Raw genomic sequence first — 27,184 nt, forward strand, 5'->3', positions numbered from 1 at the left:
TAAATGCATGTCCAACCATCTTCTTTACAGGGTCAGGTAGGAAGTGAGTTGAAACTTTGTGGCAAGTTTCTTTTACAACCAGATGCCCTTCCTCATCAGAGGAGTTAATGAGATGAAATGAATGATGATGATGATGCTTGTTGTTTAAAGGGGTCTAACATCGAGGTCATTGGCCCCTAATGGTACGAAATAACAAAAACTTCAAATTCATCCACTGACCAAAATAAAATAAAAAATGTCATGAAGAATGATTGGATGGACATGAACCCAACAAAAAACAAAAAAAACAGTGGATCAGACTCAAAAAAAGATCGTAAATAATAGTATTACTGACCAAGGGACCACTTATAAAGCACAATGATGCTTGATGTCGAAAGCAGTGCAAAATCCACGTCTAAGGCCCCACAGAATGGTACATGTCGCGAGTAAAGTAGAACCATGGTATTTGGGATGTTGGGGTACTAATGAAAAGTAGCGAAGACTCACGGTGTTCCACACAAGATGGTACTACTCACAAGTATTGTACTTTGTACAGGTAACGCAGACCTATGGTGTTTCTCACACAATGGCGCCACTCATAGCCAAAGCAAACCGAAGGATTCCTCACCTAGGTGTACTAACCACAGGGACTCTCACTATCCCATGGTGTTCCTCACATAGTGGGTACTAATCACTGGCAAAGCAGACCCATGGTGTCACTCATATAGTGGTACAACTCGCAGGCAATGCCCAGACCCGCGGTGTTGCTCACATGGGTACGATGCACGGGTACTGGAAAACCCCAGGCCAGGCTCTTGGCTGCTACTAATCACAAACCTATTTCGTACCTAATGTAGTTGTACTACACGCAAGTACATGCAACCTATGGTGTTGCCTGCGTGATGGTACGAATCAAAAGTAGTTTCATGGTTCTAATTCAATCATCCCTTGGTCGCCCCTTTTAGTCGCCTCTCATGACAGGCAGGGGATACCGTGGGTGTATTATTCGTCTGTGTCCCCCACCCACAGGGGGCAAAGAGAGAGAGAAAAGAAGAAATAAGGGATCCGTCACTTCGAAAGATGAAGTAACGGACGAAGAAAGGCAAGGGCCGCGAAGGGCGTGAAAATGAAAGACTCCCTAAGCCTCGAATGCTCTAATACCGTCGGGGTCGGAAAAGAACAAGAGTTGACTAAGCGAGGTCAGACAGGATAGACAAAAGTGAGGAGCCTGGCACAAGTAAATGGAAGCAATGCGAGGACTCGGCTAAGGGCCCCGTGGTCGCCAACCCACACTCCCAAGCTGAGAGTCCCTTGGGCCCCTTTTAGTTGCCTCTTACAACAGGCAGGGGATACCATGGGTGTATTCTTCATCTGCGTCCCCCATCCACAGTGGGTAGTGTGTTTGGTCCGCGAGAGGTATTTTATTTCCCTCAACTCCGCCGGCAAGCCGGTTAGGACCCCCCTATCCGCCACCTGGGACGTGCCACGTGGGAGTAGCACCTCTCCCCCTGCTACGCCAGCGTAGTAGGTTCGTGGATGAAATTAATAATGTGATATATGATAGAAGGAAGGGAGAAGGAAAAACCTGGCGCTAGCACATAGCCTATTCCTGCCGTCCCCATCCAACGAACGAATCGCCATCAACAGCATCATATGCCCTCACAACATATGAGCACCGTGGAGAGGTTTGGAATTTAATCCAGGCTATTGGCATGCAATCTTGTAATTAGAATTTTTATACCTCCACCTCCACTACCCTGCTGGCCAACATTCTGATGGTGACAATTTTTTTGACCAACAGAACTCAAACCGACTAAGCATTGTGTCAGACCATACAGATTTCATACCTTAACAATCATGGCCAACAGGCGGGCTAAGATAAAGAAAAGTAAATAAATATGTTCAATTAGAATAAAAACTTCCTTGTTAGATTTCAGCTTCAGTTTTACATTAATCCGTAAGTTTGATTATCCTTATATTCCAATCTTTACAGTTGAGCTGACAGGTTTTGTATATGATGTAGGGAGGATTTAAAACTTTTCCAGAAATATGGTCTTGAGAAACTGAAAAACCAAAGAATTGTGCAAAATGTTTCCAGCCATCAAATTTGAGGAATCCCAATTCCACCAGCCAAGGGAAGAGGTATGTTTATCACCCAATTTCAGTCTATTTAACATCACATGCGATGTTCGACTTACCAATATGGTACCAATTCGTAGTAGGCCTAATATGTTTAAGGCCGGGCTGAGTGACTCAGATGGTTGAGCCGGTGGCCTTCTGAGCCCAACTTGGCAGGTTCGATCCTAGCTCAGTCCGGTGGTATTTGAAGGTGCTCAAATACGCCAGCATCGTGTCGGTAGATTTGCACGCATTTAAAATAACTCCTGCGTGACTGAATTCCAGCACCTCGGCGTCTTCCAAAACCGTAATAGTTGTTAGTGGGACGTCAAGCCAATATTCTTATTCTTATTATTATTATTATTATTATTATTATATTTTTAAGAAGAAAATGGTTCCTTCTCTGGCAAGAAAATAATACCCAGCATAAAAGGCCTACTCCAAAGAAAGAATGAGGGAAGATACTGAAAAAGCTGAACACTTTCATAGCAAAATTGAAGGCCATTCTCCATGTGAAACAGAAGGTTAAATGTGCAGTAGAACTGTAATACTCTGTGGTGAGGAAATAATCTGAGCGTGGAGTTGCTCAAAAAGTAGCCTAGGTTTCAAGGGCCTTTTAAGCTAATTTTTAAATTTCTTTACTTTCATATTAATAAATACCCCAGGCTGGTTCTGATTAAAGCCCAAAAAATACTTCTTACATGTGATAAACTTCATGGTCTATTATGTATTGACTTGCAATATTGTCAGACAAAACTTCTTATTAAGAAATCACAAAACTCATCCACCTATTCAGTACAATGTATATGACATTCACAATGGGTACATATCTTGACACAAAGTGAGCGTTCTTCAGCTCAATAATTTAAACAAAACAAACAGAAATAATAATCAATATATTAGTATTGTTCAAGAAGTCCAAATACATTAGGATCCTAAAAGGACATAATTTAATTATATTTTATAAAATGGGACATCAACAATTTTATATCCAATATAAAACCTCGATTATGAATCTTCACAATGTGTCAAACTTATAAAATTCTTATTAAAATATACGATACACCACAAAAAAAAAAAATGAACATAAGTAGGGACATTTTGCTTCTCATAGAAGATTATATACAAGAATTTTTGTATTTTATGTAACTCAAAATTAACAACATTGGATCTTCAAGGACATTATTATCTGTGGACTACTGTCATAATTTTTGCTTGAAAAGGAATTCTCTAAAAAACAAAAAACTCCTTGTATGTGCTTGTTGTATTTAAGTACTCTTAGATGCCAACCAACTGTTTTGGAATTCAATACAAGACAATCTTGGGCACGAAAAGCAAGTAACCAAATTGGTCTACAACATATTTTATTCTTTATTACTTCAAAACTCCTGTGCGATGTGTGCGTAAGTCAATGACTGATGGTCATTCTTCACCATAATATACGTGTTATCAGTAACTATGTGCAATTTTAAATTATTTAGTTTATCTCTGATGAGGACTGTCAGAACAGAAGCATTGGCAAAATATTGAAACTATCCAAATATTTATCTTAAGACTGTAAAACTTCTTTACTTTTTTTTCTGGTTCATAGGAGAATTCTGCACCAAGGATTCCTTGATCTACCAATAGGCTACTATTTCAGGATGGAAATGGGAAGTCCATACCGGCCAGATATTCTGCCTCAATTTACTAACAAGATTGGTCATCTCTCAGCAAGTTCAGTATTTGCAACAACTATCAACAAAGCAAACGGGGATCTTTTAACAGAGTAGGAATTTTAAAATTAATTTATACTGATGCCCAAAGTCAAAGTTTCACATGATAGCTTCCAGAATATTTTTTTTCAGAAAGGAAAGAAACAAAATCACTTTTCATGCAAGGATACTGTAAAGATTTTTGTGATTTTTTGCTATTGGTTTTACATCAAACCGATACAGACATGTCTTATGGCGATGGTGGGATAGGAAAGGGCAGGAGTGGGAAGGAAGCGGCTGTGGCCTTAATTAAGGTACAGCCCCAGCATTTGCCTAGTGTGAAAATGGAAAACCATCTTCAGGGCTGCCGATAGTGGGGCTCGAACCCACTATCTCCGGGATGTAAGCTCACAGCTGCACGTCCTTAACTGCATGGCCATAGGCAAAATACACAATGAACTTGTTGGGAAACGGTAATTAGCAGTGCATCAAACAGTTTGATGCTGTAAATAATCTCTTTGGTCAAGAGCAATGGTAAGAGTGATTCAGTAGAATCTGAAGTCAATTTGTTATGATGCTGAAACTAGAGATGGGTTTTTGATACCTTCTATAACCTCAATACTGAAGAGATATCAATATCGAATGATACTATTACAGCTGAGCTAAATACTTTTTTCGATAGTATGTTAATAGAACACTAAGATGTATAAAATTTATACTGTCAACCTGCCATAAATAGCCAATTTTAAAGCAGTTGCAAGGAACACACGTCACAATTTTGTAAGTTTCAAAACAACAGGTAGCAGGTATAGCAAGAAATTGAGCTTGTTTGTAGCTCTACCGATCCCATTACAAAAGAGACCTTCCTCTGAATTTATGCAGATGTTCTGGTGCCAGCATGTATGAAGTACAAATTTCTTTAAAAGCCATATACCTTGGCAACAAGATGTGTCAAATTGTAGCTTTAAGATTCTTGAATGTGATATTGCACAAATTTGTAGCATTATTTATTTTCAGTTTGGATGGAAAAGCCAAGTTCAGCCTACAAAACAACCTACAGGGTCTCTCATATAAACCCAGACCAAATGCACAGTGTTTTTACTCTACACTATGCAAGCTGCTGTATGGGAGGCGTACGCATAATTCTTGACCTTGAATCTGAATCTCAGCTGTCAACACGGTGACACAGTTATCATTGCAACACCATATTTTTGTATGTAAAAGTCATTTTAAGTATGAGTCGGCTCAACAGGTACACGATGCATTTGTTCAGCAATTTCCTTTCAGCCACCTTCACAAGCACAGATTTATGTAATTGCAAATAAATGTGAAACTACTGGCTCAGTACGCAATAAAAAACATGCACGCACACAAACAGTTTTAACAAAGGAAAAGCTACATATTGGTGTAAATCTTGGTCACCGAATAAATCACTCACAAAATTAGCACAAGTATGGGTTTCGGTTTCTTCTGCACACAGAGCTACAAAGCTGTCACACATCAAACTGTACAGGTTTACATGGGCCCATTGTTCAAAACTTGCTGATACAGCCACAAGAGTGAGATATTGTGAGTGGTAGCTTGCATCACTGAATGATCGTTTATTTGACCCACAGCTTGTGTTCATTTGTGATGAGGCCTGGTTTCATCTTAATGTTCATGTGAACAGTCATAACTCTTGCTACTGGTGTGCAGAAATTTCTAATGGTGTTTATGAAGTCCCTCATTATGATAGGAAGATTGATGCTTGGTGTGCTGTTAGTGCAAGATGAATAATTAGGCCTTTTTTTTTTCCTGAGACCAGGCGAGTTGGCCATACGGTTAGGAGCGTGCAGCTGTGAGCTCGCATCTGGGAGATAGTTTGTTCGAATCCCACTGTCGGCAGCCCTGAAAATGGTTTTCCGGGGCTGTACTTTAATTAAGGCCACAGCTGCCTCCTTCCCATTCCCATTCCTTTCCTGTCTTATCGTCACCATTAGACCTATCTGTGTCGGTGCAACGTAAAGCAACTAGCAAAAAAAAATATTTTTTTTCAGAGACAACAGTAAATGCAGGGATGTACCAAGAGGACATTTTCACGTCGTTCTTCCATAAGTTAACGGAAGAAAAAATATCGTGTATGTGGTTTCAACAAGATTCATCCCCTGCTCATACAGCAGAAGATTCACTTGAAAGTGTTTGCAGACAGTGATCAGTGCTGGTCTATTTTCCCATCGTTCTCCAGATATAAAAAGTGTGTGATTTTTACATGTGGGATAAACTGACACAAAAAGTGTATCAAACAAATCTTCACACACTGGAAGAACTGAAAGATAACATTATGAATGAAATCAGAAACATTACTGTGGCAGAATTCACTCGCATCAGCCTGAATATGGTTACTACATACAATGCTGTATAACCCAGGAAGGACGACACTTCCAGCATCTTTTATAAAGTAAGACTTCACATAATATTGTATATATATGCTTAAAGCAGGGCAGCCGCGCGCAACGTAAGTTCAGTTGCTGCCGACAGTGAGATTCGAACCACTATCTCCTGGATGCAAGCGCACAGCCGTGCGCCTCTAACCACACGGCCAACTCACCCGGTACTTTTGGATAATATGAGTGAAGTGTGGAACTATTTCCACTAGGATTTTGTCAGTGATAACCGTGCCATTTGCCGCATTTGAAAAAAGGTATCAGGAGGAGGAAAATATCTCAACGCTAGCAACCTGAAGAAGCATGTCACCTCAGTTCACAAGTACACAAGGCTCTATAAAAAGTGAAATCAGGAAAAGCAGCAATCTTTCATGAAATATTTCTTGAGTTCCTCCTAAGTACAGCCCCTAACATTACAAAATAGCTGACCAAAACAACTACTACTACTACTACTACAACTAATAAGGAAAGAAAGGAAAATAAGGTTTTACACTGCACTAAATAGAGCTTTTGAAGATGCCAAAAGGGCTGGAAATTTTGTCCTGCAGGAATTCTGAGACTGATAAATTTACAGACAAAGCTGGAGTATTTGAGCACCTTCATAAAGCAATGGGCAGAGTGAAGATCCAATGTCAATTTGGAGTCAGAAAGCCAGCATTAAACCATTTGAACCACTCAAGTCCAACATCAAATTGTATTCTGATATCTTGGCAATATGGACATTGACTTTAATGAAATGAAAAATTAAAGCCACACCAAACCCTGGCAAATCAAATGACCAAATTAAGAATTCTTGCCCGTTTGCCCTTCTGAATGTCTCCAAACAGCAGTTGACGATCCACATAACAAGCCCTGACACTGACAATGCAGCACAAAAAGATTCTTCTGATGAACATCTGTGCCATCTTCTAATGCATTTTAGCCATGAATTTCTCCATCTCCGAATGGACCTTTGCCCTTTTATCTTTTCTTCAATAATTAGCTGTAATAACTGATGCCTTTGCCTCTCATAACACGTTCAAGGTACTGCGTTTTCCCTTGTATTATAATAAGCAGCAGAACTTAATGCTTTTTAAATATGATTAAGGGTTGTGACACTTGAAAATTCCAGTATCCAAGGTATGTGCAAGAGACAGTGATATAGATACATTTCCACAGCATCGATACTTTTTCAATGTATGGAGCTGGAGACAGTGATTTGACTTTGAAAACGAATTTCCTCATGGTAATGAATTGTTTCCTGGTCTGCTCAATTCTAGATTTTATCTCTCATTTGGAATCACATTGATCATTCAACACTGTGACCAAGAATTTCAAGGACACTTACTCAACAATATTCCCTTTTATTATTAGATTTGCTTGTATCGCCTTAATTTTTGTTTTGGAAGAGTTAACACATAAATCAAACTCTTCACTATGGTGAACTATGTGATTTATCATGCATTGAAGGGCAAATAACTCCTCTGCTATTACAAGAGTGACTCAGGGTTAGCATTTTTAGGTGCAAATTTCAGATGAAATAAGGAAGGGAAAAAGTGTTCAAATAAGGTTAAAAAAGGGGGGGGGGCAAAAAGTTCTGGTTTATTCAACTAATTCAACGATTTCTCTTTCCTCTATTCTAGTTTATTGAATTACAAACAAGTACATCAAACTATCACTCATCAAAAGAAAGAAAAAACATGAAGCTGTTGTACTTCAAGACATTAAGCATCTCTACATTTTTAAAAGCAAGTCTGTGTTTATTAGGAGATAGAATGTCTTTGTAGATGCTAAAGCTTCTTTGGACATCCACAGAAACCAGTGGGGCAAACCTTGTATTCACTCGGAATGGCAACTCTACAGATGTGGCAAATTCCTCAATGTCTGGATTCTTCTGAAGACTAGACTTAAGTTTATCTTTGGCAAAGCTATCTAACTGCTCCCTCACGGAAGTAAAAATATCCCCATTGTTTTTCCTTTTCCAGGCCTTGTTCTTCTAATTGTTTAATAACTGCAGTCAGGTACTTGTAACACAATATAGTTCTGTCTGCAAATTATGTATTTTCTCCAGTAACAGAAATTGCTGTGCCTGCGTCAGCTGGATCCAAAGAAAGCACAAACTCTCAAATTTTGTCAAAATTCTCACACAACATAGCAGTACACCCAATCCACAATCCCCAGCGAGTAATGACCGGGAAATTTGGAAGGGGTAGGCCAGTGGTTTCCCTGTAGGCAACAACACGACTCTGAGCTTTCAGCAGAATCTTCTTCACGATAGAGATGAATTGATTCGCGATGTCGTATTCGTTCCTTATAGATTCACAAACCCTATGAAGGGCATGAACCACGCATGTCACATGCTTCAACTTAGGAAATAAAGGTTTCAATTGGTTAACAGCTGAAACCATTTATAGACTGTAACCACAAGAAGAAGTTCTTTGAACTCGATACCAGTAGGCCAGAGTTTCTGGCAGAAGTCTATTATTGATTGCATTACTGTACTGGCATTGGCTTTCTGCAGCTCATACATTTTTAAAAACATGGGCTTAACATTCTCAAGGGAAAACCTAAAATGTTTAAAACATATCGTTCCAATGAGTCTATTGTTTCATCCACAATGATTCCCATATTGCAATCACCCACTTTCTCCTTGATTCTTTGGTTTCTTGGTAATCAGGCTCCATGTAGGTTTTTCTTGAAGTATTCTCATCGGGCATTGACATCTTTATGTATTTTTCAAGAAATTCCTCAAAGGCTGGATGGTTCACCTTACTGAGTGGAATTCCTGTCTGTGTAATGGCCTGTTTACACGCGGACAGTAATTAGTGGTAACTAAATTTTTAACTTAAGTGAGTTGCAGCGTGTGAACTGTGACTTTAGTGATAAGTGGTAAGTAAACGATTAAGTAACAATTTAGTCAAGTGGAATAGAATTCAGTCTATTTTTCCTTTCAAGTACACTTCTCACCAGCTGCGCGCGCAGCCATCGGAGTAGTGGGGGAGCACTGTACTTGCAACTTACCACGTGCGAACAGGCGCAATTTAGTCAAGTTCATAAGTTGTGGGTAAAGCTACGGAGCAGATCATCGTTGTGAGTTAGTTTTTTTCCTTTGATCGTTCATTCTAATTGCCGAGAACAATGGCTAGATGGACAGAAGCTTTTAAGTCACTGCAGAATTGAAACAATACTAATTATCGTGATAGGTTTTTGATGTGTATTCACTGAAATTTAAAAGCAATAAACCTTTGATAATAGTCGTTTTGCTAAACAATTGCTTATATATAATATTGTAACCAATATGTATTTGTATTTTTCCTTACCTGTATGAAATCTTTCAGAGCAATATATATAGCTATATATATATATATATATATATATATATATATATATAGCTTCATATACTTCCAGAATCATATACTGGCCTTGGAAACTCTGAAGAAATGATGAAGGCTTCGGACATTATTTCCCGTCGCGAGCATGTACAGCACGATATGCAGTTTCAGCTTTGCTGATAATGCACTAAGCATGATGGCATCCGTCTTTTGTATAATTGGTTCAACTTTATGCAGTAACTCATTAAATGTTACTTCTGACATTCACAAGTATAACATATATTCCTGTCGATCCTGTCGGCTAATTCTTTAAAGAGAATTGTACTTGCCCCGAGATTATTCCTTCTGGTAATCCATTTTCGCTCCCATTCTCTTTTTCTCCTAACTTTGGTTACCTCATCGTCAACTTCCACTAAAATGTTATCTAACACACAGCGAATAACGTCATTAACAAGTTTTACACGTTGTTGATGGCCGTCCATCTTATCTCTGATCTAGTTGACGACACAGGAACTACTGAATCACGTGGCTTAAGTGACAAACTGCCATGTACCACTGTACTAAACGCTGTCTTACGTTTAAACAAGCCTACGTGAGTTAAGTAGCAACTTACCACTTACTGCTATACTAAACACTGTCCACGAGTAAACCAGCCATAAGAGCTGCACACAAATCAATATTCAATTCCTTCAAATTTTGGCTCTTTGAAGAACTCTGTTGAAACGCATTTCATAATAGAGGTTGCCGCGATTTGTTTGCTTGAAGAGTCTTATTCACTTGATGCTTAGAGCTGGAAATGTGTTGTTTGATGTGATCTCGCTGGTGTTTTTCTAATAAAATTCTTGAATCACAAATAGTACATTGCATAACAGTTCCATCAGTGTCTATGAAATCTTGTTTGAATTCCTGAGCCAGAGCAATAAATCGGGCATTGGACACCTTTGGCATGGTAAAATTTAGTTGTACACTCATTCAGTAATGTAACAAAGTCCTAACACCAGTTCACTTGATAACTCAATGCGACTGCAACACAACTCACACTTGCACTCACTCGCTCACTTGCTGTCCACACTCTCTTATAACACCACGAAAGTTACCAGAATGTTCTCATTCATGCTGGAACTGCAGTCTCAGCGGTTTCTAATAGCTTCGAGCAGAACCCAGTCTCAATTCTCGGAATTATGCAAGTGCGGTTGCTGACATCTCTGCGTCACCAGTCTCCGCCTCCATGCGAACAGATGACGTCTCTCACAGTAACAAACATTCACGAACAGCAGGCTACTGATTCTGGTGGGATAGAATCACTCATTGTCAATTGCAATATTGCGGGCTACATTATAGTGGTAAAGCGAGGAAAGACGTTTTGTCAAACACACAATTATTTTCCATTGTTGCAGGTGTGCTTTCACTCCCACATGGTGCTTACTGAAAGAGGTAGGCTTACTATTCGCACGTACACAGCAAGCTGAGGAGATGTTAAATGGAAGTTAAATATTTTATATTGATTAGAAATCTTATAGAATACATTGAAATTAAACTTCAAAGAAAAACGAGAGAAAAAGGGGATTATGGGTATGGTTAGGGGAAAAAAGGGATAAAGGTCCCAAGAAAGTTAAAAAGGTGCGTGAAAAATGGCTCCTTTTGCAACTAGAAACAAAATTTCACACCGTGATATCTTTCCATACAGCTTTAATTTACCCTAACAAAAAAGGTGCGCACCTAAAAATCCTAACCCTGGCTCATCTGCATACCTGATGTTGTCAGAGTTTCCTCAAAGACCGTTTCGGAATAGATGTTAAACAAAAGAAGCAACAATACACAACCCTGACAGACACCTTTTCTCATTGAGGCCATTTCAGAAATTCCTTGATCGGTTTTACATCTGCAAACAGATTCCATTACAGGTTACGAATTACACATAATAAATTTCATACTGCATTCCATATAAACTTACAATTAAAATATAAGAAATTGCATTGGTGAAATCCACCTTCCAATACTTTACACGATCATCTATTAGTACATGTTTTGGTCTTTTATCAGACCTTCAGCTTTCAGTGTTTAATAACAGAATTATTATGCACAGATCATTATGGTCAATATCACTTGACCTCAGAATCTTTACCAGCTTTCCATGCCTGAGACAAAAGCTTTTTTGTAATCTATGAAACAACCATAGACATCAAAATTCATATCCCTGCATCTCTGTATCAGAACATTTAAGGGGAAGAGTGCCTCACATGTATAAGCACCATTTTGGAAACCAAACTGATTCTATTCTATATGAGAATCACATTTCTTATACACTGGACTATTGATAACAAAATCTCTATTGAGCAAGCTGATGAATTTCTATCCCTGATTACATATACCAGGCTGGTTGTATTTTTTTTTTTTTTTTTTTTTTGCTAGTGGCTTTACGTCAAACCGACACAGATCTTATGGCGATGATGGGGTAGGAAAGGCCTAGGAGTTGGAAGGAAGCGGTCATGGCCTTAATTAAGGTAGCCTACAGCCCCGCCATTTGCCTGGTGTGAAAATGGGAAACCACAAAAAACCATCTTCAGGGCTGGCGACAGTGGGATGCTGGTTTTCAGAGACACCGAAAGTCTTGTGCAATTCCTGTATATCTACAAGCAGTAAATTATACCTTTTCAAGATCGTCATCAGTTCCCTGCTCCAGCAAACCAGATGTTTACGAGCCTCCTCTAGTTCATCCTGGCCATTCACAGCTTAAGTCCTGCCTTTTGCTGCCAATTAAATCACCTTTTGCAGGGTCTTTGAAAATGTTTTTACAACCATTGAGGCTTCTCTCCCGGGCCTCTTACCAAGAGAATTCCTTTCATAATATTGCCTTGGGAATCCTATTTTGAGCTGTCCTCCTTATATGTCCATATCACTCCTGTCCAATCCAAGTTGTTGCTGAATATTCTCTTTCCCTATGATGTCTCTTCTTGTCTTTTAGAGACAAGAATGGAGGAACTTCATTTCAGTGGCTGTAAGCAACCTTTCATGGGTCTAGTCAGAGTTGTTGCTTCCAGTCTGTATGTTTTGTACAGTGTGACCTTTTGAAGCTTGGGGAAATGTCATCCCAAAGTAGTGGACAAATGGAGTGGTACAATTTTGATGCAGCTTGTATCTTATTGCCTGTTTGTTGGTTTGTGGTATCAGAAAAAATAGAAGCACCCAGAGTATTTGAAGTTTTAAATAATACCTTCTAGGCCTACTTCATTTTGTAGCCCCAGACTGACTGCTTCAAGATGTTGTCTCATCACCAAACCAACTGTTTTAGTTCTGACTGATTCTTCTTTCCAAAAAAAGAGTTTACCTTGTACTTCTGTCTCACCCCATAGCATAACATCATCAGCAAATACAAGCACATCTGTTCACTGATCTTTTCTTATTATTGCTTTCATAACCTTATCCATTACAATAATAAAGATGGTGATAGACAACTTCCATGCTGAACTCCACTCTTGATTTCAAAACCAACTTGACCTGCCTCCTTGAATTTGCACACAGCTCTTTTCTCGATACAGGTAATATTTTTTAAACAGCATTCTAGCCACACAAAATGAAAAAGAAGAATCTAAAGTTAATCTGTCTAGTCTAATTCCACGTTTTTCTTCCTGGAAGTTTAGGTTGAACAAATTTTCTGATTTTTCTCTCCAGGGTGGACTCAATTTTAACCCTTGAGATAGCAGGTTATACCTCTTCAGTTATTACAGTCACATTTCTTAAATAATGGAAACATCATGCCTTGCATCCTGTCACTAGAGATTTCATTTCCTTCCCAAATTTTATTTAGTACTCTTTACAATAACTGTAAATAATAATAACAATCTATCTACTTTTACAGTTTTGGGAGACCCTGAGATGCCAAAATTTTGTCCCAAGGGAGTTCTTTTAAGTGACTATAAATCTATCGGCATGATGCTGGCGTATTTGAGCACCTTCAAATACTGAACTGAGCCAGTATCAAACTTGCCAACTTTGAATCAGAAGGCCAGCGCTTTACAGCCTGCGCTGCTCAGCCCAGCTACAACAACTGTATTCCAAATTCTCCTAGTGTTTTGATCATGGCCACACTGAGCTCATCCAGTCCAGCAGACTTCTTGTTTTACATTTTACTTACTGCTGTTGCCACTTCCAGCCAGGTCAAAATATCAATTATAATTATAAATCAATTTTCCTTAACAATGAGAAAAGAAATTGGAAAGGAATATGTTATAATAATGAAAACCAACTTCAATTGGTTAAAAGTGTTCTAAGACTTTTGTTAGAGCATTCAGATTTACACAACATAGGGTACGTAGTCAAATGTTTAATAGACCCCAATGAAAATATTCTAAGAAATCTAAATGATTAATAAAGTAAAATCTACAACAACTTAAGCAATAACATTATGAACGCAGACTTATAAATAAAATGTAAAATAAACTTTTAAAATATTGATTTAGATAAATAAAATATCAGAGCTTAAAGAAAAACAACTATAACAACCAAATAATACAAGAAAATGTGCTCAGCCTTGCCATATCAACAAAAAAGTTCCAAAATTCATATTGTGAATATAGTGCACTATAAAAGCCATATAGAAAACAAAATATTACCGGTATAATGAGGAAAGAAAAATAACCCAATTGACTATTATCTTCTAATAATATTGGTTATGAACTTTGGAACAAAGAATTAGCAAATAAAGACCACACCAATACTTTCATTTCTCACCACTGGTTTAAAAACTAGAAGGATAGGGGTTCTAAAAATGTCTGCTTACTCCTACCTGGAGAACACAATTAAGACATGTTTCCATACCTCAGTTTCAGGACAGGCTTGCAATATCTCGTCAAAATGAACCCGTACGCGAAACACGGCCAATCGTTCTCTTTATCGTACCCGAATTGAGCAACAAAGAGTGTGACCGAACAACTGGTCTCCAAAGGCAATTTCCGGATATGCCACGGCACGAACCGAAAGTGCCGAATCCGGGTTCGGCAAGATTCGAGGCGATACGATTCCGAGCAAGATACCGACCGCACACTGCTGGTAACAACGTCTGCTACCACACAACGGCACGACGAGTGGATAATTTCTGGATGTAGCGCGCCCGTACAAGACAAAGGAGAACTTCATCGGAATTCCAGAGTTCACGGCAACATGCTGACAACAGAACACGGCGATGTCCAAGGTACCCTTGAAGAAGAAGGAAAATTTGGTCATTCAGTTATGGCACACTACTTTTCATATTTTGTTAGAATACATTAGTCAGTCATTATTTCATGCATCTTCAAAACACTCCAGTAGGTATGTAAACATATAGGCCTACTGTATCAAAAAGTGATTTTTAACTTCTATGCTAGTATATACTGATCCTGCACATATGAATTTTGATGGTGGTACGAGGCTAAAGAAGTTACTGTACGTTGAATATTTACTGCACACAAACTAGCAGGTAACTTGCGCTTTAAGAGTTTGTATTAATGTAATGGTAATTATTTGGGGTTCGATATAGATAAGAGCCCTGCAAGTTAGTATAAGGTACTATCCCAGCATGAAGTGTGGAGTTAAGTCTACTGAAATTCTAGTGTTTGCACAAAATTCTCTCTCACAAACAGCAGACACCTAGGAATTTTAGTCTGTAATTCTTCAATGATTAAGCTAACAAAAATACAGTTGCATTCTTCATATTCCTTAACTCCGGTCTTCACTTTCATATGGAGTGCAATATTTATATAACTTTTTTTTAAATTTGGCTTAAAGTATGCTTTCCCTGAAATCTTGAAATGTGAAATATATTCAATATTATGGCCAATATCACATTGAAAACCTGTTACTTTCCACAATATCATGATAAATATTAAGAAAAGCAGAGCTGTCACCAAACACAGAATGTGAAGAATTCAAGTACCTACAGATGTCAAAAACTACAAATAACAAAACGTCAGGAATCACATATTGAGAGATACACCTCCACAACCATTCTGAAAACAACAATTACTAAGTAAAATACCGATGGTTGACTTGTATACCTGCATGTAGGTGAAAGATAATACTGAAACCCATCTTGTCCACCAGGATTTCAACATGAAAGAAATGCTCACATAGCAACCACCCACCAGTTAAAGTAATGTTTTTAGTACATTAAGGTATTATAAGGTTCTTGGTACTCAAGAGGTATGGCATCCATCAATATAAGTTGATTATGAGCTTGATGCTTTGTTATAATAAATGTTAATTATTATAACCACACCTAGCACATCTTACAGAAACAAGTCTCACTCATAATATCCTAAATACAGTGGAACCTCGGTATCTTGAATCACCTTGGGAGCTAAATTTTATTTCGAGTTATCGAAATTTCGAGATATAGAGAATACCGTTTTTTAGCATATATAGCGCATAACTGAATCATGTATGGACGGGCTTATACTAAATAAAGTATTTAAAAATACACTACCAAACTCGTATTTTATGAGATCGCTTTAATTATGACCCTTATTAAAGTAACTTTTTAGAAGACAGAATACAGTACATACAGTAGTGAAATAAGAAACATACCTCCGTTAACACCTTTGGAAAAAAATTTGTTAGTCTCTTCTGTTTTTTTACTGTTAACCTTCTTTTCTTCCACATACTTTTCAACAACATTTATTGCTGTGAGAAACACTGTCATTTATATTCGACTGACTCTGTATGTAGGTTCAAAACCATTCAGCCAAGATTCGTAAATGGAGCTTGTCATCCACGACTTCCGGGATTGCTTTTGTATGTGACCAGTAATTATTTCACACCCGAAAAACGAGGCTTCACCGATTTTCTGATCACTAGAAGTTTGTTCTTCGATTTCTGTCATATTAGCTCCCAACATCACTGAAACCCTTTCTTTACTAGTTAACTGTTCCTGAAGAACTAAAAATTCTGTATTCCACAGTCACTGTTGTACACAATTCGAGTTATAGAGTATTTTTTGCTTGAAGAGAAGAAACTTTTGCTTCGAGAAATCGAGAAATTTGTATAACCGAATTTCGAGTAATAGAGAAATAAATACACGTGAAGAATAGGAAAAATGGCCGGGAAATTGGAGTTACTTCGAGATACTAGCCAATCAAAGACGTAGGAAACAAACTTCAAGTTCAATATCACATAAGAAAGATGCACTGGGTATCATCAAGATTTAAAAGACCTTTAAATACGCAGTGCATCTTTCTTATGTGACATTGAACTTTCGTCATGTGAAAAAGTTTATGTTTTCTACGTCTTTTATTTGCTAGTGAACTTTTTACCTTGAACGTTTTGAAAAATTTTAAAGACTTTTGAATACCCAGTGCATCTTTCTTATACGATGTTAAACCTTCGTCATGTGAAAAAAGTTTGTTTTCTACGTTCTCTTGTTATTTGCCAGTGAATTTTTACCTTGCACCTTTTGAACGATAGGCTGAAGATGACCCTGACTAAAGGTTGAAACCCGTCCCAATTGTGACTGACTTATAATGTAACCTTGCATTAATAAGTTTTCTTGTATTGAATATGTGGAACCACAATATATTATTAATTTAATTATGGTGACCCTTGTCATCAACATGTCATGCACGACAATGGTTGACTCTGGCCGATGTGGTTTTTCCCGAATCCACATATTCACAACACACTCTTGATACTGCGGCTCTTGGAAAGCTCAGCCTGCCCAACTTAGATGGAGTGGCCCATGTCTAACACTGACAATCTGGCCACAATTAAATGATCTGAGGTCTCATATCTTACCAAACTTGTAGTTAACTATTACTCAAGCAGCCTGTAAGAGGTCTGACATCCTGAAAGTTACATGCCAAGCCCTCCTATTACATTTGTTGCACCGAGCACAGCGCCACTTCTCCCCTACGGCAGCTAATTCAATTGCGCCGATGACCCAGATATTAGGTCTCTAAACAAGCATCATCATCATCGAGCATGTAATTCAACTGCTAATGAACATACTATGCCTTTTCAAAAGCACACATCTCCAATTGTAAAATAATAATAGTTAAAAATTCAAGAGGAGACATCTCACAAAACTAGCAACCTAAATAAACATGCCACCTCAGTTCATAAATTACTTTTTTACTGAATATTCCAATAATAATAATAATAATAATAATAATAATAATAATAATAATAATGTTATTGGCTTTACGTACCACTAGCTACTATTATGGTTTTTTAGAGACACCCAGGTGTTGGACTTTAGTCGTGCAGGAGTTCTCTTATGTGTAAGTAAATCTAGACACAAGGCCAATGTATGTGAGCATCGTCAACTGAGCCAAGATTGAACCTGCCAAGTTGGGGTCAGGAGACCAGCACCTCAACTGTCTGAGCAACTCAGCATGGCCAACAAAAATATTTACAATAGTAAAACTACAACAACTAGTAGTAAACGATTTTGTCAGTTCTTTCAAAGCCAACATCCTCCTCCTCCAACTACAACTAGTCCTCAAATACAATTAAACCTACACTTTCTTCTTTTCTCAACAGTAAATCCAGATTTAACCCTCAGCAACTCAGGCTGATATTCCACCTGCTAAAACCCACGCATGGTATTTTCAGAAGCACAGATTCTATGAGTGATATTAATACCGAAATTATTGTTTAAACGAACAGTTAATTGAAATGTCGGCTTTATAATACAAACGTATGTCTAGCCTAATGAGAGTATTTGACAGTATGAGGTACCCTGCTAAACATATAAAAAAAGAAATGTTCAGCTCATTAGTTTATGAAGAATGTTTTGCAATCAGAACTTATTACAAAAGTTCTTTAGGGAATACAAATGTAGAGTTGAAATTGAGTTCTATGAAGATGAAAACACAAATAAAACATTAAAGAGTGAAAACCAATTCACAACACTCTCAAATTCCACAATACACTTGTCATTATCTTCATCCTCTAACAGCAGTTCAAAGGAATCTTGATACGGGGTTTGTTCTAGGAAGATAACACTGAAAACATGGCGATTATAATAAAGAAAGAAAATTCTTTCACAACGTGCCTGAACTCACCATGTCCACAGTATTTATTCATCATTATCCTCCTCAACTAATTCAATCCACTGCACACATAACGGCGATGTGTTTCTTGGGAGATGAAACTTGAACATGAAGCACACCTAGATAATCTGTCACAAAAAGCATAGCAGCCTGTGTCTATTTGACTTACAGGTAGCTGCTGTCGGTTCTCTTCTGCAAGGCCCAAAATGTAGCACAACCAAACTTTTATATCAGGAGCAATACAGTCAAATGATGCATGATGAATCATGTAATAATAGTGCAACATCGAGAGCTCCTTCAAATAGTTCCGGCGAGTTATGCCACTTCCATTTGGTCTTTCTCTAAAAATAATGAAACTGTCGATTGCTCCACTGTTCAAAAGCATGTAAAACAATGTAAGGGGCCAGCGATTGCTGATTCTAGGTACACAGTACTCAGATTTCATCTTGTCAACAACGTCCACGCCGCCTTTCATAAGGCTATAAGCATCTCGCCTTTGTAGACTTCTCCTGAATCTGGGTCAATCTTATCATTGTCATGCACCGCAGAAAGGAGAAGTACATTTCTGTTCTTTTTGGGAACATATATGAGAATTGTTTGCTCCCTCGATACACAAACATGCTAGCATCTGCTTTACCTAGGCTTCATTTGGACAAAGACTGGGGGAAAATCAGTGGTTTATCATTTCTTCATTGTCTTGACCATTGTACGTTTGTGATTGCTGAGCAGTGATTCGCCTAGCAATACTGAGGTATACTAATTGTCTGTAGTAATAGTGGGACCAGACCCAAAAACTGGCAGAACTACCCGCTCAATTACGCTTTTGCCAATGATATAAACCTTATTCAGGTTGTTTGTCTACATACACTTCCATCTTATAAATTTAAAATATTCTGGCATCTACCAAGGAAAATACTTTGATACCGAATATTTCTGGCTCATTTGCAATATTTTAACTGAAGGAATGAGCACGAAAGCATTAAATCAATTGTGAGATATTCACTAAGTGAATAATTATTCATGCATCTTCATACAAAGTCCCCAAAAATCTTCCAGATGTGTGTTACCTTATTAGCTTCAATCTTATCACCCTGATCATTTTCATGATCAAATCTGAGTGCACATAAGGTAAACTGAAATCTTCTTCTGGACATTGTAAGGTGAAAAGCTTTGACACCAGACCCATCAGTCACACACAGGTTCAAATGTCTTGATTTGTGAACACCTGCCAAATACGGAAGACCAATCACAGCCTTTATTTCTACAATGCTTGTGTTAGTAGCATCACATGGTCAGTCATACTTAGACTGATTTTTTCAATCCATATATTGGTACTGTATATGTTACAGTATCCTCAAGTGCCTTGTTAGGAAAATATAGCTGCCAGGCTTCTAAGGACGACTGGACATGTTTTGCCTCTCTTATGGCGCAAAGTAAATGAGTAGGGTTTACTATATTCCGTTTTCTTGTATGACCTGTTTTGTGTATTACATCAGCATTCCACCTTGTTTTGTTGTCCTTACCAATCAAACATGATACTTGATCAGACACTGTGGAAGAAATGTGTATTTCATGTTCAGATTCACCAGACTCCTCGTTTATTATGTGTACTTTCAATTCATGAATCATTCCTTGACGGGTGCTCATCATAAGCCTAGGTGTCATCAAATAGCATACAATCAGACTCATCATCAAAGCAATAGCATCTTGCAGTAATTTGTTTTCATTGAAAATTCTTTTTTCTACACTCCAGAGAAGTTCATCAATTCTTTCTTGTTCTTTAGGATCCATGTCTTCTTTAGTATAAATAAAATTTGCAGAATAAAGTATGCAGACCAACGTGCACAAAGAAAAACAAATAAATAAAGCAAAACACATTTACTCATATGCGGAAGATATGACTGCAACTTCAGTCGAGTTCAGAATTTCCTTCTCCAGACAATAATGGGCACTAGTGCTGCCAACAGTCCAACAGAGGATAAGAGGACCAAGAGCGTAGCCAGATTTAAGCTCCTTGCAAATAGAAAAAAGTGAATGTGCTGTTGAAAAGACTCCACAGCAGATCCTCAAGGGCTAAACTAGGAGACAATAAGGCTAATTACCTGGAAAAAAGTGCAAGTGATATGCAAAGATCACCAACCATTTAACATGACAAAGCTGATGGATTTAAGGAATTCAGTACCTTATGCACTATGTCTCTTCATAGGGACATATCACATAATCCCAGAACACTATGAAGAAGTAGAAAGATGAGTAAAAGGTGAGCTCTGAAAAGCAGACAGCATAGCTATAATGACAGAATTCAGGACATCAACAACCCTCCAAACATTTATAATTTTCAACAGCATATGCTATTCAGCTTCCCTTAGATATAAGTTACCCAATACATGAAGCATTCTGAACATGAGTTACATTATGTTCTATAATCAGATGGTAAATGAGATACCTATATGTCAATGAATCCTCAAAAGAGCAACAGAACCCTAACAGCCAAAAAGGCCACCATGTTAAGAAGTTGACTGTCCAGCCCAAACAGCTTATAGAATTGTGCAAATATGGATGTTATTGTGCCTCTAGCTCCAACTGTAAGACACACTACTTCTACACATGTTATATATTTCTATATAGTATGGAATTGTGGGTTTGTAGGCTTATCTTTACCATTACCTTTATGAACATCCGTTGGTTGAGTTTCAGAGGTCTCAGTTCTAAATGTAGGATGCCATGAGTTGAGCCTATTGGAATGGCTGCCATATCTATCCACTTGCAGGATCCACTGAGCACAAGTCCATGTACTTTGTGTACTTTATATTGACATTCCCTTAAGGCATCAAGACCAAGGTCCGAATATAGTGATGATATAGATGTTGATTCCCATATAGTGATATAGTGCCCATATAGGCCTAGTGATATAGTGATGGCAGGCATTTCTAAGAACTTCACCATGTTACAAGCACCCAAGTCTTGTAGAAGTGTTTCTATCTCACTGTGGCAATGGCAGTTGCCATCTCGGGTCCTGCCCAGTAATGCCTGGACGGGATATATGTTAGTAATGATTTTGAGGGGATGTCTTCATTCACTGCGCGATAATCTCTCAGAATTTGTCACTCATCAGGTGGTTGCTGTATGTTCCTTCAATTGGATAACTCCTTTGCCATTATGAAGTATTCTTTCATGCATAGGTCTTCCTCGATGGGCACTTACAAATTTTGAAATGGACTGTTTACTAGATAGATCTAGTTTATGAATATTGCAATAGAAACAAATTACTTATAGATTGATACATTAGATATCTTTGAGCAAGCAACCACTTACCACACTACAGTGACAGTGGACAAAATAATCTCTATTGACAACAGTCCCACTTCTGAAATTGAAAATCCATCAGGAACTCTCCTGCTGCTTTTTCCATAATCTACTGGAGCCATAGATGCGAACTGTGTCGCATTATGTGAATTGGGAGCAGAACCAGATTAAAGACTTTCAACTAACACCATTAGGGTGCTGCAGCAGCAGGCATACGGCGAAGACAATGGGGTTGTTAGTGTCTTACTCACAAAATGCTACCAACTGTTCTGTTTAATTCTGGGATGTACATAGGTACATCCTGGCTCATGACAAAACCCATTGGTCTCCAATGCCATTGTTTTGTGTCACACCATTGCCCTAACAGCAAAGACACTGATTCCATGTGGAGTTTTTATTGTATGGTTGTTGGTAATGACATCCGTGTTGAATTCTAGGAGAAATACCATAATAAATTTCAGCCAATGGCAGTGGCTTTGATGTGGGAAGTATTACTCGCACACTTTTCAGTGATAGATTTGTGTACAGGGGTGAGGAGTAAGGAGGGAGCTCTCCCGGTTCTGGTAATACTGCCAACTGAACAGAAATGAAATCTGAATTGAATCGATAATATGATCAATCGATATGAATTTTCTAAACCTTTATTATCTTAAGCCAACAAGTGTGTCACACACATATTATATAACATTTCTCGATGCGAATCTTGTTCCTAGCATAAATTCTATAGTTTGGCTTTGCTGTGTAAACAACAGTACTAGTATGTAAAATGTACGCCAGATGTCGCACAGCGATGCATAAGCGATTCATAGTTTGTGTTTCAAAGGCTGCCAATACGAATCTTGAAGATTGCCGAGGTCGACCGATTCAGCACTAGGGTGTCCATCTATCACTAAAAAGTGTGCGAGTAATACGTAAAAAGTTATAAAATTTCCGATTATTTTCCTATAAAAGTAAATAATTTTCTAGGGGTAGGTTGGTGGATCCGCAGCACTGGAAATGAACACTTCTCTTTCTTACAAGTAATGAATGTAAGGTGTATATAATCTACCTCAACTCTAATTTTTGCTAAAGGGTTATTCCCTACTTTTACTGGACTTGGCTCAATTGTATAGCAAGAGGCCCTTCCTGATGCCAACCTTATGTAGAAATATGTATTCACTACTCTATCGCATGTTTCTGTGGTGATTGATAGTGTAATGTGCGGTGTATCGAGTATCCAGACTAACATACACAACCAGTGACCTATCCAGAGGTAACTAGATGTGCCTAATTGAATTATACCTAGTAAAATTGAAAAGTTTGCAGGTAGTCTATCGCAAATATATAAAGAAATTAATTTATAGACTTTTATTTATTTATACAATTTGCTTTACGTTGCACCGACACAAATAGGTCTTATAGCGACAATGGGATAGGAAAGGTCTAGGAGTGGGAAGGTGTGAAAATTAGAAACCACGGAAAACCATCTTCACGGCTGCTGACAGTGGGGTTTGAACTCATCTCCCGGATGCAAGATTACAGATACACAGCCCTAACCACATGGCCAACTCACCTCGTATAGACAAAATCAAGTTTTTTTTTTTTTTACTTATCAATACCAACCATTACCTTAGCCAATACCAAACAAATTAAAATTGTGAATAAGTTTAAATATCTTGGGGAAATTATAACTTGGAACTCCAATGAAAAATCATCAATAGAAAGCAGAACATTTAAATTTAAAAAAGCACAACGAATTACATGGCCAACGTTCAAGAAAAAATCTCTTTCAATAAATGCTAAACTTCAACATTACTGTTCCGTCATTAAACCTGAAGCGACTTATGCTTGTGAAACACTATTTAAATTGAACACCAAAGCAACAACCGATACACTGCAAAAGGTTGACAGAAGGATACTCAGAACAATCATTAATAAAAATTATCAGGTGGATGGACAATGGAGATTATTACCTAATGCAGTGGTTTATAGGGAAAGTGAATCTATAATAGATACGAGAAAAAGAAGAATTGCCTTTTTCTGTCTTTCTAGATTAAATGATAATAGGATAATAAAACAACTATTTAATTACTTTTGGAAAAGTAAAACAAAAAATAATTGGTTTAAAGAAGTTCAGGACGACTTAGAAGAGCTGAATATTACAATGAAGCAAATTGAAAATAGAGAAGAAAAAAGGATTATCAAGAACAAACAAATAAGATTGTCATTAAAAACTATACAACACAAACAATATGTCATATCTGATGAAGAAAGGGCAGCCAGGTCAGCCAGAATGAAGAGGTTTTGGGAAAGAAAGATGATGATTCAAACTAAATCTTCAGTTAATTCTTTGTTAACATAAATGTATTTGGGTTTGATTTAAACGCTCCAATGTGGGCGTAAACTATGTAAATAAATAACAATAGCCAGGTCAAATTATTGTTTGATTGAAATATGTGATGTGACGTTTTAGTTGCAAACCATCTGTATGGGCTTTAATTAGGCTATCTAGGGTTTGTTAATCCATTGCAATTTAAGGAGTAAACATACCAATGAAGTCTTCAAAGTATGAATGTCTGCTTCTCTGAGAGACAGCTTCTCAGAGGCTCAGAACAAACGGTATAATAATAATAATAATAATAATAATAATAATAATAATAATAATAATGTTATTGGCTATACGTCCCACTAACTACTTACACAGTGTTCGGAGACACCAAGGTGCCAGAATTTAGTCCCATGGGAGTTATTTTACATCCCAATAATCTACCGATACGAGGCTGACGTATCTGGGCACCTTCAAATATTATCGGACTAAGCAGGACTGAGCCAGTCAAGCAGGGGTTCAGAAGGCCACTGCCTCAACGGTCTGAGCCATTCAGCCTGCCAGAATGAATACTTTTGGAAGAGATGGGATTTATAAGAGTCGAGCCCATTTATGAGGAATGCAATGTGAGAAGAAGTCTTTCTCCTCACACTTAATCCCTTTCATATCTGTCCTTATCGCTAGGGTTAGTCTTCCCACCATAAACTAGCTATTGGCGCATGGAGTGATGCATGAAATTATGACTTAAAATATGAAATGTCAGTAACACCATAAACAAATTTAATGCATTTTCCTTTACCTCTTCAAACTGATGATACCCATTGCTTGTCAGCAGAATACCCGAGAATCACTTCATCCCGGATTCGGACATTTGTATCTTGAATTACAGCTTCTATTCAAAATACTATCTTCATTTCTTCGTTGGCAGTGACCCACTGAGGCCATGATTACACAGCCTTCTGGAAAAACACCATAGATTAAAAATATTAAGGTACTTCTTTCTACACTTGAAGAATGCATTTCATTTCTGTTAATACATTGTGAAGTCCAGGATGATGCTGCTGAAGCGAGATGAAGACTGAAAAGATTTCCTTTTCTCTTTTCTGGGAAATCATCCACTAGTTCCTCCTTATGGCACATTTCCACACTGTCGATAGAAGGCACTTCACCTTGTACAATGCTGAAGATATTCTCTACAATAATATACAAGAAATAACTTATGTAGGCTGTTTCATTCTACAAGATGTTAAAACATAATATTTAATAAGGTTGTCTACATCCTGCCATTATAAAGAAAATGTTCACTAGGTAGATATTCACAGTTTGAATTAAATTACATAGTTGCGACGGCTAGTGAAAATGTTTCTACTATCCCGAGTTCCTGACGTACCTAAGTTAAAGTCATCCATTGATTAACTGACGTTGACATTACTGCCAAGTAGCCCTAAACAATCAAGATTTAGTAATATCGATTACAAACTTAGTGAACCTTGGGAAAAAAAAATAAATAAAAGTATATTATTTTAAAAAGTTAAAATAAGATACGAATGAATGGCAAATTATAAAATGTGACAAATAAACTACACGAACTCAATGTCTGCCATCTAGTTAGGTCTCCGTTTTGGGATTATAAAATTTAGGAGAGCTAGTGGTCTTATATATATTTATATCTATTTGACTCATCGTATACACTACATTTCACAGCAACTTCGAATAAAACTGCTTTTCTTCAATCTGCACTGCACTACCTGCACTACACGACTGTAATTTACTTATTTACCCACAAAGCACCAGTGCCCTGTTTATTGATTTTGAGCACTGTGATTTTTGAGATAGCTTGGAATGTTCGACATCCATGGAATTTTAACATACGTTCAGTAAAGGACCTGTAGGAAAAACAGGAGAGACTGTATTTGCCTATATTTCATTGCTATACTATTCCATCTGTATGTAGTTCTCCAGCACCGTACGGCAGTGAATTCCCTGTTCAGATATAGTATTTATGAATGAATTAATAAGAAAATTCAAAAATATTTCATCGGAGTAAATCACTTGTAACTGTAAAGTATATGGATTTCATACGCTTCCCCGTTTCCATCGGAACCAAAATACAATTCGACTGCACCTTCCCCGCTATTTCAAGCCTACATATTATGTGCTGGGCTTGACACGCACGTCGCTTATGTTATTATACAAACAGTACGAATCTATAATAAAAGAAAGTGTTTTTTTTTTTTTTTTATGTGTGTGCGCGCACGATGCTCAGCGAAATCTACGGCACGCGAAGATTTGAAATTTTGAATATATGTATATGGAAGGGGGTCCGATTGCTCCTCAAAGTCATATTTTTAATTTTCGCTTTCTTTGAATAGCTATGAATGAAAAACCATCGGGAAACGTGAGTTGGAATATGACAATCCAGCGTGCTGTCACTAAGATGAAATGTCACTTCGAGCCAGATATAGCACCAACGGAGATTATTGAGGAAGTTAGTAAAGCTTTTATTGTGACTCCTAGAGATAATGCCGTTATCGTTGCCGGAAACCTAAATTGCCGCATTGATATAGAACAACAATCAGAAAAGGAAAAGACATATTTCAAGACAAAGAAGAGCAAAAACAAATAGAAGAGGCAGAACAACAATGGTACAAAGCAGTACTGCTCAAACAACCACGTCTTGCGAGCAACATCCTGATTAAAATATGGAAAGAACATTTCAACAAAGTCTTGCAGGCAAAAGAAACTCGACCAAAAGAGCTAAGCGAAGTCGCGTATCCAGATATAATTTCAATCCTTTTACGGTAGAAGAAGTAGAAAATGTAATAAACACAACGAAAGACAAAAAGGCTTGTGGTCCAGACGGAATTTACTATGAAAATCTTAAAGGTACAGCAACACACCTCAAGAAAATATGGACAGACCTATACAATGAATGCATAAAACAAGGAAAAATGCCTCATAAATGGAGACTATCTACTCTTAATTTTTTTTACAAAGGGAAAGGAGACATTAGGGATCCAAACGC

At 37.7% G+C, this 27,184-nt stretch overlaps 1 protein-coding gene across 4 annotated transcripts in view; it reads right to left on the minus strand.

Moving 5' to 3' along the window:
* Window positions 1–25,967, minus strand: part of LOC136856876 (serine/arginine repetitive matrix protein 2) — a 120,009-nt gene extending 94,042 nt beyond the window's left edge. Inside the window, exons 1-3 of one of the 4 annotated variants that reach the window (XM_067135091.2) lie at window positions 25,855–25,946; window positions 24,959–25,352; window positions 14,344–14,721 (exon numbers count right to left, since the gene is read on the minus strand). The gene's annotated coding sequence lies outside the window, so the exon portion shown is untranslated. Of the gene's footprint in view, window positions 1–14,343; window positions 15,684–24,958; window positions 25,353–25,854 lie in introns of those variants that run through there. The other 3 variants (XM_067135090.2, XM_067135093.2, XM_067135092.2) reach the window with 3 other exon arrangements.
* Window positions 25,968–27,184: the final 1,217 nt, after the last annotated feature.

Source organism: Anabrus simplex, chromosome 1 (assembly GCF_040414725.1).
Source record: "Anabrus simplex isolate iqAnaSimp1 chromosome 1, ASM4041472v1, whole genome shotgun sequence".
Classification (NCBI taxonomy): domain Eukaryota; kingdom Metazoa; phylum Arthropoda; class Insecta; order Orthoptera; family Tettigoniidae; genus Anabrus; species Anabrus simplex.